At 34.9% G+C, this 13,092-nt stretch overlaps 1 pseudogene; it reads right to left on the bottom strand.

Annotated features, from left to right (window-relative positions):
• Nucleotides 1-8,292: 8,292 nt before the first annotated feature.
• Nucleotides 8,293-12,262, bottom strand: LOC107846626 (annotated as a pseudogene).
• Between the last annotated feature and the right edge of the window lie 830 nt (nucleotides 12,263-13,092).

Raw genomic sequence — 13,092 nt, 5'->3', positions numbered from 1 at the left:
TCAAAACAGAAGTAAAACGCATAGTCTATTGCCAAGTTTTCAGCATTTCAGGATCAAGTTTGAACGATCATAACTCTCTAAATATAATGAACTGAGAAAGATTCTACCTATCAAATGAAAGTTCTTTTAGTATTCTTTCCAATACAACTGGTTTCATTTAAATCCAACATCATAGTAAGGAGTTATACCCGTTTTACTTCAGCCTGTCGGCTTGTCAACTGAGTGATAGTTTCGATTTTGTTTGTTTTTTTAGGGGCATTTTAGTCATTTCACCTCACCCAAATTTCGTCTATAACACCATATTTAGCCCCCAATTCATCAAAATATAATCCTTTTATCAAATTTTCACTAAAGAACACCCCTTAGGGTTTCAAAATAAAAACCTCCTGAACTCAAGATTCAACCATGGGTTTTCAAAATAAATTGAAGATTTGGAATCCCCGCAACGTATCAAAATATAATCCTTTTCTCAAATTTTCTCTCAAGAACAGCCCTTAGCGCTTCAAAATAAAACCCCAATAACTCAAGATTCAACCATGGGTTTTCAAAACAATTTGATGATTTGGAATTCCTGCAATGTATGCTTTAAGAAGCACCTATCATATTCGCATATAGAGGTATGTGGGGTTATCTCAAAAATCTCATGGGCTTAAAAATTCATGTTTTAAACATGAGAGTTTTGAAATTACGAATATTAATTTATTCTTTAGGATTAATTCTAATGTGATGTGATATATGATATATGATATATGATATATGTATATGCATGTATTCTAAAAAGATGTTAACTTGAGAGCATGAGTGATATGGATTCCCTCTCTTGATGTGAATTTGTTTTAAATGTTCATATGATGTAAATTGTTTGAAAACATCTTGAAAAGCGTGACATGAAATGTTTTGGGAATTGATATGATTTTGACTTGAAAATGAGAGGGCTATTTGTGTTGAAACATGTTGAATACAATGGTTGAATGAGAAGAATGATGTGATATTGATGGCTTGCAACTCGGGTATGACGATACCGTACAGAATATGATATGTGATTGAATTAGATGAAATTTGAATGCATTGATTTTCAAGAGATAGGTGGTTGGCCAAAGAAGGCGTTTGAGTGTTAGGGCTCATCGCTGGAAACCGTGTTTGCCGACATAGAAATTTGGTACCCTGCTTCGTGATCTTACGTACCTGACTGTATGTTATTCCCAAATTAGGACAATTGTTAGGAGCCCTACTTTGTGATCTTGTGCACTACCATTGGGCTGAGACACTCTGCTGTATGATCTTGTGTGTGTTCCCCTCACTTATAGTCTAATCTCAATGGCAACTGAGGTTTGACAGTTTGCGTAAATGTGATATGTTGGGTATTCCACCTAGATCAGCTGCATTACATTGTTATTGAAAACAATTACATTATGCCCATGTGTTTTCAAATGATTTGATATGAAACAGATTTATAATGGCTCTCAACTATATTTTATAAAAATATTATTTTTTGTTTTGATATCTCTGTGTACCAATACTTTTGTATTGACCCCCTTCCTTTCCATGTTCAGAGGCACAGTCTAGGGATCCATAAAATCAGTAGATTTCCTCAGATAGATTCGTAGAGTCACTTGGTTATCCTTCTATATTTCTGACGGCCTGATATCTGACAGTTTTATTTATCATTTATTAGTTTTGGGTCTATTGGGGGTCTTGTCACACTTTTTAGATAAATATTTGTTTCAGTCATGTTGTAGAGATTTAACAGACGTTATAGAGATGTTGATTGAGGTTGTGGGACATTATTCCCCATATTGTTTTCATATGATTCTTGACCATGTTTTCATTATATAGTGTATCTTCCGCATTTTCTTTCATATAAGTCATGTGCATGATTACTAGATAGATAAGGGGTGTTTCGGGCCTTGATGGTTCGAAATACTCGTCATGGCCAGGGCCATGGTTCGGGTCGTGACAAACTTGGTATTAAGGAACGGTTCATGGACCCAGGGTGTCATTGAAATCGCGTAGAGTAGAGTCTTGATTATGGGTGTGTAGTGCGCCACTCTTATAAGAAGGAGGGTACTAGGCATTTAGGAATGTCTCTCTTTCTTCATGTTCTTATCCGTGAAATAGATTCGGAATGTTCCCCTTTCATACTCTAATTCGTGCTATGGTGTCGCCCATATAAAAGTAAAGTCATCCCTAATTCTTTCCTTACTCTGATGTTCTCATACATGTCCCATTATTGGGCTGATTCAAGTGCAAAAAGTTTAGAATATACATGATGTAGTCCTTTCCGATTGAGTCCTATAAGATTTTAAAAATTATGCACAGACTCGATAGGAGTCTGTTAGTGCATTAATATATGTTGATTTTGATGTAAATATTGATCCTAATGGAATCGTGCATTCTAGCTTATGGTATTAAGTGTATCTAGTCCCTCTCAAAATATTGTTACAGATATGGACAATGTATAGCAGAATGTTGGAACTGTATTTCAACCCAAATAGTAACATAAGTTAAAATGTTGTTGTCATGACCTAGTGGTAGTGATATTGTACCAAGAAGTTGCTGATGTAAAGTCACAAAGCTAGAAGTCAGAGTGAGGGTGATTTTGTGTAAATGAATATTTCAGTTGAATAACGGATGTTTGAGGATGATTTAACCCTTTATAGTGATAAACTAATGTGGTAGCTAGCAGCGTGTATGGACGGTATGGTAGTCCATGGAGAAAGTGTTTTACTCAGATTTTTATTTATACAGAATAATATGTATATTCTTAGACTATTAAATATTATGTGTCAATTTTCTATCCCTTGTAATATGTAATCTTGTTATCATGGTGTTTTTGGAAATTTTTTTTTAATTCAAATAAAGCCATGTGGGGCTCTTTCGAATCACTAGCATAGTTACCTTGTCATCCATCTCATTTTCTTGTTCAAAATACAAAACCAAAGTCTAGTTAAGCCGCGTGAGGCCTGTTTTGATTCACTAGCAACTTGTTGTCTAACTTGTTATTCTTTTGTTGGTTTAATATATGTATGGCTGAATTTGTTTGCATGAGAATGAGTTGGTAAAGAGGTATTTTATCCTTGTCAGTTAGTTTAGTATAAGGTAGAGAAGCAGTTGTTAGTCAGGATGATTTGTTGGTTGCTTGAATGTGAAAATGGCTATATTAGTGAGCATGTTATGATTATAGACTCATAGTTGTTTGAGGAATTTGAAGGCAGTCTAAATATAATATTGAGTGAGTAAGTATGAGGTGAGAAATCTGTATAAGTAGAAAAGATTGTATGGGGTTATAATATAGGATTAAAGTTGATCATGTCTATTATGTGACCTTACCCCTTGACCTTCTTTTGTTAGTAGTTGTAAACTAGTACTACTTATGAGAAGGTATGTAGCAGATTTTGAAGTATTTGAGATAGAATATTCCAATTTGATGAATTAGTATATTATGTTACATTCGTCATTGGGGGTAGATGATTGATGCTAGACCATTGACTTGAATTTAATGTAGGATGTGGATGTAAGAATAGTTGCATGAGATTAATGATGTATATTTGTGGGAATAAATATTAGTAGGCTTGATCTGTTGAAATAGTACGTGTTAATGAGTTATGATAAGGAAGACCGTAAGGTCAAGGTCGATTATTGTTGTTATGAAGTTCTAGTACTCTAGTTTTTCTTGATTTTTATTTCATGGTTTCCAAGTGAGAATCATAGTAAGGTTGGATTGTAAAATCACGTTTAGCACTAGGCATTAAGTTTGAATAGTTGAAGTTCATAAAGGTAGATGTGATGATTTCTTGATCAATGATGTTATTTATATGAAAGTGATCTAATAATCTTGAACGGTGTTTGAAATGGCTTAAGTTTAAATTGATATGTAATGAAGTATAATGTTGTAGGTATGGTGTAGAAGTATGCCAAGGTGATATGAGGTTGCAGCTTATTTTCCTAAGACTAATAAATAATTTGTGTGGCTATTAGTACCATTGAATTGTTAAGTGAAGACAGACGAGTTAGATGGTATATAGTGATCTAAATAGCCATGTTAAGTGTTAGAATTTAAGTTTGAGTTTTGAAGGTTGAACCGATAGAAATAAGTATTGGTGGATTTGGAAAGATAGAGTGTATCCCAAAAGGTAGTCATTCGGGTTAAGTCTACGATATGTATGTATTATCATTTTTTTTCTTTCAGACCCTAAAGTGCAGTAAGTGTAGTTCAGTTAGAATCTGGTAAGGGATCTCCCAAACTCTAGATAATGACTTGAAGCTAAGGGGGAGATGATAGAATGAATAACCAAGTAAGGCTCTCAAATTCTAGTAGTGATGCAGTATGATTTAGGACATCAGAAAGTGAGGGTGAATCTAAAACCATTCTTACCTCAGTATTTTTTTTTAGTTATTCAGATGCTTACTCATGCCTTATGATCCAATTCCGTGATTGTAGTTCATGATTCCTGTATATGATAGAGAGTCATGTACTCTTCCAGTTCCAAGATAAAGAGTTCTAGTTCATTCAAGTAGTCGGAATCACCTTCCTTATGTTATGAACTCTAGTTGAGGTCATGCAACACATGACGCAAGTACTCACTCTTTATAGTGTGATCAGTCCCGTATAATTTTTTTTTCATGCTTCAGGATCTTATATTTTAACCATATAGTGACCCTTCCTATGCAATGATAGTGGTGATGATGTAAATGTTCTTGTTGATGGAAGATCATAGTATGCTTGCTTAGATAAGGACATAATTATTAAGTAAGAGTTCGGGCCAAGTCTTTGATACACGTGATGGTTAGTGGAAAAGTTTGTGTGTGTATGTCTTAGAGTAGTGTGTGGGAGTTATATTGACAATAGTTTAGAAACTATGTGAAGTATGTATTTATGGGTGGTTTCCTTGAAGTCAACATGTGGTTATAAAATAGGCTTGAATGACGTTTTGGGATTGTAGTGGAAGGTTGCAATATGCATTAGCGAGTTCATATTAAGAGTTCAAAGTAGTCATTGAAGTGATAACACATGTTATGCTTAGGATGTGATCTTTAAAATAGGTATGGAAGGTGGCATCATATGATTTAGAATAATAGCGTGGTGTAGCATGTTGTATTTTTGTGACTTAGAGTTAGGCTTGATCGCAGTGTAAGGGTTAAGCTATTTTAGACATTAGTAGAAAAAAAAATATTGTCAATGCTTATATGAGAATTTTAAGCTGAATTGAATGAATACGATATTTATAGGAATAGTATAGTTAAGGGATATTCGAGAAGTGTGCTAAGCTTGAAAGTGAAAAGTGGTATTGCCAAAGGTCTGGTAATTGTATCCTAATTTAGGAGTTATATGTCTATATTGCAGACTACAGAGTGATGTCGTTGTGATGATTCCTTAGTGGGTGTCTTGTGTAATCCATACCCAAGATTTGTGGCTCCCTATTACTTCTAGAACTTCCTTAGAGAGAGTGTTGAAGAGAATACTCCAGTTAAGTATGAAGGTCCAGCATAATTCAGTCGGTATAGTCAGTAAGTCAGTTTAACAAGTAGATTCGCATGGCTTGTTTTCTCGTCTTTTCATTTATTCATGCTACCCGAAATCTCAGACATGCTACTATTGCAAGATAGAGTATACTAGTAATTACAAGTATAGATCAGTTCATGTGTCATGCATTAGATTCAGATTCCAGAGGTTTAGTTATGATTCAATTTGTAAGTGCCCTGTGCATTGCCTCAGTTCCCCGAGTATCTTAGTGAATTGAGCATTCATAGAGGGACATAGGATCCAAAGGGAGAGATTCCTCATTCAGTTGCATGCATAGATTCTTATTACAAGCCTCACACCAGCTATCATTGCATATTCAGTCATACATTCATATGTCAGTTCAGTTAGATATGCATGCATTAGAAATACATGTTCAATAGAAAAAGTTCAGCTTATCAGTGTATTTAGTCCTGCGTTCATGAGAACAACTCATTCACAGATCCATGCATCAGATATGCATGTTCATTATGATAATTCAGCTTATGAATAGCTTCATTCGTGTATTCCATGCATGAGATATGCACGTGCGGTATAAGAATTTAGAATATCAGTAGTTGCAGCCTTATAGTCATGTTTCAGATCAGTGTATTCTTTCTTAGAGAAACCTATCATGTCTTACATTATTCCACACCTCTAAGGTTCAATATGTTCCTACCCATCATTCCAGGACGAATGATCCCAAGGGGGAGATAATGTAACAGCCCATATTTTCGGACTAGAGTTTAGACCGTTGTTCCTACGTATATAGACCCGAACTGAATTATTCTTTATTAACATACATGTGGTACTCACTCCTATTGTAATGCCCCATAAAATTCTCGAGTCGATTTCATTTTTAGTCTTATGTTTGAGGGGCTAACAACTAGAATATTTTTCTAAGTGTAATGAGGACTTAGAGTCATTTTAACTGACAATCTTCGGGATACAACTTTTAAACCTTCCAGAAATCTGTTTTTAGATTTTCAAGTTACGTTACGATCGTAAAATCTCATAGTACATCTCGGATAATTTTCGGAATTATTTGGAACACATAAAGCTGCATTTGGATTTTAAAACAGTAGCAAAACGCATAGCCTATTGCCCAGTTTTCAGCATTTCAGGGTCAACTTCAAACGATCATAACTCTCTAAATATAATGAACTGAGAGATATGATACCTATCAAATGAAATATATTTGAGTATTCTTTCCAATACAACTAGTTTCATTCAAATCCAACATCTGAGTAAGGAGTTATACCCGTTTTACTTCATCCTGTCAGCTTGTCAACTGAGGGACAATTTCGAATTTGTTTGTTTTCTTAGAGGCATTTTATTCATTTCACCTCACCCAAATTTCGTATATAACACCATATTTAGCCACAAATTCATCAAAATATAATCATTTTCTCAGATTTTCTCTCAATAACACTTCTTAGGGTTTAAAAATAAAAACCCCAATAACTCAAGATTCAACCATGGTTTTCAAAACAAATTGAAGTTTAGGAATCCCCGCAACGTAGGATTCAAGAAGCACCTATCATATTCGCATATAGAGGTACGTGGGGTTATTCAAAAATCTCATGGGATTAAAAATTCATGTTTTAAAAATGGGGGTTTAGAAATTATAAATATAAACATGTTTCAAGCATCATTATGATATTAATTTGTTCTTTAGGCCTAATTCCAAAGTGATTTGATATATGATATATGTATATGCATGTATTCCAAAAAGATGTTAACTTGAATGATATGGAATCCCTCTCTTGATGTGAATTTGTTTTAAATGTTCATATGATGTAAATTATTTGAGAACATCTTGAAAAGCATGACATGAAATGTTTTGGGAATTGATATGATTTTGACTTGAAAATAAGAGGGCTCTTTGTTTTGAAACATATTGAATACATTCGTTGAATGAAAAGAATGATGTGATATTGATGGCTTGCAAGTCGGGTATGACGATACCCTACAGAATATGATATGTGATTGAATCAGATGAAATTTGAATGCATTGGTTTTTCATGAGATAGGTGGATGCCCGAAGAATGCGTTTGAGTGTAAGGGCTCATCGCTGGAAACCGTGTTTGACGACATGGGAATTTGGTACCCTGCTTTGTGATCTTGCTTACCTGACTTTATGTCATTGCCAAATTGGAACTATGGTTAGGAGCCCTGCTTTGTGATCTTGTGCACTACCATTGGGTCGAGACACGCTGCTGTGTGATCTTGTGTTTCTTCCCCTCACTTATACTCTAATATCGATGGCAACCGAGGTTTGACAGTTGATGTAAATGGGATATGTAGGGTATTCCACCTAGCTTAGTTGCATTGCATTGCTGTTGAAAACAATTACATTACGTCAATGTGTTTTTAAATGATTTGATATGAAACTGCTTTATAAAGGCTCTCAACTATATTTTGTAAAAATATTATATTTATTTTGATATCTCTGCGTACCAGTACTTTTGTATTGACCCCCTTCCTTCTTAGGTTCGGAGGCACAGTCTAGGGGTCCATAAAATCAATAGATTTCCTCATCTGGCAGTTTCATTTATCATTTATTAGTTTTGGGTCTACTGGGGGCCTTGTCCCAGTTTTCAGATAGATATTTGTTTCAGTCATGTAGTAGAGATTTCGCAGACGTTATAGAGATGTTGATTGAGATTGTGGGACATTATTCCCCATTAATTTTTTCATATGATTATTGACCATGTTTCCGTTATATAGTGTATCTTCCGCATTTTTTTTTCATTTAAGTCATGTGCATGATTACCAGATAGATAGGGGGTTTTCCGGGTCTTGATGGTTCAAAATACTCGTCACGGACAGGGCCCCGGTTCGGGTCGTGACAGTCGCACTGGAGACATGCTCGGTATTTCAGTCCACGTTCCCCTTGCCAGATCATACTCCTCTGCTCATATCAACAGCTTTGAGTTGGTTCTTCCAATGCCTCCTATCACGTAAAACTTTCCACCCATGAATACATCAGAACACATCTTACGTGGCTTATTCAAGCTTCGCAATGTCCTCCACGTTCTTGTCTCCGAATTGTGAAGTTAAGCAGAGCTAAGGATTTTACCTTGTGAGTCACAACCGCCAGAAAAAATGGCGATTTCCCCAAGGCTTTCTTTACCAAACAAACATTGTGGCACGCTCATCTGCATCTCTGTTGATCACGTATTTGTCAGTAAGCTGTACTGATAAATGACATTGGCAAACACATCCTTTCTCAAAACAAGAAGCTCCGTGCCAACCGCTAAAGATTCCTTATCGGAGAACACGAAACAATCATTGGGAGTCATTCTCGGCAGATGCATCCAACACAGCCTAGCAGGGTCAAAAGCTTCCCACTCAGGCTGTTGGCAGGAGAAATACACCCAGTGCTCCACCACACCATTTCATTGCCGTGCTGTATAAATTTCACTGCTCCTAATTATTGAGCGGAAGTTATGGTTCAAAGATGCTATGGCTCCATAATGTGACCTAGAACAACGACTGTGGGAATTGATGGAGCTGTCATGGTCGATGGCAGGAAAAACCATGCTCCTATAGGAATTATCCCCAGCATGATTCTGATTGTCATCTTGCTCATCATGGTCCTGACTGTCAGAATGCTCATCAGGGGATGCTGAAGAACTCCCCAAGGAAAGATCCACTTCCACTAGGTTGGAACCATCAGGCTGTTTTTGTAACCTGCATTGGACATTTTCAACCTCCTGGTCATCTTCCAATGGCCTTTTCCCATTATGGACTTCAATCCTATCGACCGATAACTCGTGCAAGTCGTCGAGTTACTTTCTTTCCAACAATCCCTTGTAACCACACAGGACGGTTCTTCTGACAAATCTTCCAGATTCAACCCTAAAATAAACACCAGTTTCGCTTTCTTTCTCTGATATGGATCCTAAACCCTGTGTCTTCCTGATAAGTCTGATTTAATTGAACACAATTTATTTGGGGTTATGGAATCATTGTTTGTAGTCACAACATTAAAAGAATTAATTGGAGAGAAAATGAAACTGTTTTATAGTCATACCAAATGAGGAATTTGAACAGAATGGCCTAAATCACCTGATGAATCCAATCCCGAAAAGTAAGAAAGGAAAATATCGCCAATAGAGGACTGATGTTGACAGTGGTGAGTGAATATAGGGAAGAAGTTCAATTGCAGAATTGAAGTGACGAAGACTACGTGGCAGTGAATATTTTACTAGGGTTTATGATATATAACATATTTTTGTAAAAGGAATCTCACTGATATATTTAAGGATGCGGGGACGTACGTCGCATAATTTTAGTGTGTAAGTTATAAATTCATGTGTTGCTATATTGTATCTCTAATCTAAATGTATGATACTTTTGGAGTGCTTAATTTAAATCATAAAATGATAATGTGTTTCACACTTAGCACGATGAATTCATCAAAAGTAACTTCGCATACTCCAATCGAATTGTCTATGAATTAATTAAGAGAATGTAATAGCATCCTCCTTTACAATAAAATGCGGGTAAATTTATCAAGAGTATTCCTACACACTCCAATGGAAAAAGAAAACATAACTGTTCATACTTGAAGGTAGATCCATCACACCACATCATTCTGGAAGTACATCCTAAAACCTGCTCATAAAAATTATAACATACAAACAAAGGACTGATTATACAAACAGGACTTGACCAAAGACTGCGTATTATAAAGTCCAGAAAATCCAACACAACAGTCGCAACAGACCCTACAATTTATTCCAAAACAATAAATTCTCAATTTATTTAAATTTTATAAAAGCTACGCATTCCTACTTCTCATCAAAGCATCTTTTATTACTTTCAATCCATAAAATCCATTCTATGCATAAGGGGACTGTCCTCCAAAGCTTCTTCTGTTTCATGTCAATTCTGTGTTAGCCAAATATGCAATATCTCTTTAAAAATGCATATAGATCAAATCTGCCATAAAAAGCAACGTGTTAACCACATATCATGACTTAAACATGTTCCGTGTGAAGCAAACGACTTTGGTTAATCCTTCTTCAACATTGAAAGTCCCATCCTTATCTCTCATCAAATTGAAGCACGTCTTTAAGATGTCCATCCTCACACCATTTATCTGCCCATAGCCAAAGTTTCCCTTCATTTTCTACTTCTAGAATAATGCTCACATCTACCTATGAAAATTGTTGATTTTTAGCTTTGAAATTAAAGAAATAACAAAGAAAAACTTGACAAAAAAATACTGCAATTGTACTGTCAAAGAAAATTATTTTATTAATAACTCAAAGGCATATATTTATAGCTAAATTTCTAACTAGAAAATATAAAAATAAACACCTAAATTTAAATTCAAATAACGAATAGATAACTAATTCCTAAGTTTACGCCACACAGAACTATAATAATTTAAAACTGCTAATAGTTATTTACTTTAATTCTGGGACATATTTACAAACATTCCTCCTATGATCAGAAATTGTTGATTATAGTCTCGGCAGAATTTGACTCTTGAATAAATCTGTCAATTAATCTTTAGTCTTGCAAGGTTTGTTTGCATCTTCTTTTGGATTAAATAAGAAACTTTTATCTCTCATTTCAACTTGTAAAATCTTATGATTAGTGGAATCAAAGATTCGATAATATTTGTCACCAAATAAAAATTTAAATCCTTCTTCCATTATCTGGCCAATTTTTAACAAACATTTCTCAATATCAGGAACGTCAAGGACATTTGAAATTAATTTTGTACCTAAACAAGAATATAGTCACCATTCCCAATTTGGACTTTCTTATTTTACAAAGGCAAAAATTCTTTAAAAAGTGTTTTGTCATATTTCATGTGATTTGTGCAACAACTGTCAATCTTCCAAAAATCTGATTTCTTGCTTATAAAATATGTTTCCACAAATAAGTGATCTTCTTCTTCTTTGGTGACTAGGGCATCTACTTCATATTTTAGGATTTTCTTTTGCAAATCACAGCTTCATGACCAATCTAATTGCAGATCTTGCATTGAGCATCTAGTGTCTTCCAACATTTAAGTGGAGGATGACCTATTTTGCCACTAGAAGGGTGGTAGTTTTTCCTTGAATTATTACCCTTGTTTTGAGTCTTGTGGTTGGATGCGTAAGCTTCTTAAACCATACCATCCTGTCTAATAAGCCTTCTTTGTTCTTGTGCCTACAATGTATTTAATAATTCTGTCAAACTAATCTTGGACGGGCCTTTTGTGATTTTTAAAGTAGTTATTGATACTTATATCTTTCAGGTAGCGTAACAAGAATTTTTTCAACAATTCTTAAATCTTTAAATTTTGTGCCAAGCAATCTTGACTTGTTAATAATGCCAAAAAGTCGGTCTAAGTATTCTTTGACGGTCTTATATTCTTTCATCTTTTGGAATTCGAATTCCTTATTAGATTCAACACCTTCATGCTTCATATTCTTTAATATCCTGTTTATTCTTGATTTAGGTAATCCCATATTTCTTTTTCTAATTTAAAAGCCATAATTTTCGTGAAAATTATTGGAGACACACTAGCAAATAAAGTTTCTCTTGCCTTTGATTTTATGATTTTCTTTTCCTTTTGGCTTTTGATCTGAGCTACCGTGGGATCATTGGGCAGCGGAAGAACATCATAATCTCCTCCATGGCCTCCCAAAGATCTAAAACCTCAAGATTACTCTGCATTTTTACAACATAAAGTTGGTAATTCTCTCCATCAAAGACAGGAGGAGCTATTTTGAAAAAGTTTTTTTCAGAATTCATCTTACGCACACATCCCTCAAGAAAATTGCTCAAGATATCAGTTGTTGGTTTTTTGATTAAAAATTATAGACATACCAGAAAAAGACTTGACAGAAAAGATACTGCAATTGTATATTATATAGTCAAAGGATATTTTTTGTAATAAATCAAAGACATATATTTATAACTAAATTTTCAACTAAAAAATATAAAAATAAGCAACTAATTTAAATTCAAATAACCAGGAGATGACTAATTCCTAAGTTTAAGCGACACAAAACTCTAATAATTTAAAACTTCAAATAGTTATCTACTTTATTTATTTTTGAGACATATTTTCAATAGAAATACATAATCTACATATATCTCCAGATATCATTCCACTGTGCATCGCTTTAGACAATCATTTGTTTTCTCAATATCTAGTTTGGGCAACAAATTTCATGTACAAATATGCTTGTGAAAGACGAGTAGGAAAGTACGCGGGTTGTACCGATCAACTTTGAGCTATCGAGTGACGATTGACCGAGGGGACAGGAATTGTATCGGTCAGCTTTGAGATGTATGTCGAGTGACGATTGCGCCATCTCTTAAGAAAGGATGCGGGGGGCTTATCTTATAATAAAGGGGGTACTCTCTTCTCCGATGTGCACTTTATTATTGCGTCCTATTCCTTAAGGAGTGATCCGGGATCAATCCATGTGGTGATACTTGCCAAAACAAAGGTGACCTTTTGTATTCAAATGCGTACGAAAAAAGGACAATTATTCAGCGCACTAAAATCTAGTGGATCCGGTTCCATATTCATGAAAATCTAGGTTTAAACAATGTTATGGAACCAAGACAACCTA

The sequence above is a fragment of the Capsicum annuum genome, chromosome 11, assembly GCF_002878395.1.
Source record: "Capsicum annuum cultivar UCD-10X-F1 chromosome 11, UCD10Xv1.1, whole genome shotgun sequence".
NCBI lineage: Eukaryota > Viridiplantae > Streptophyta > Magnoliopsida > Solanales > Solanaceae > Capsicum > Capsicum annuum.
Note: the sequence above shows the minus strand (reverse complement) of the source record. Positions and strands in the feature narration are given on the sequence as shown.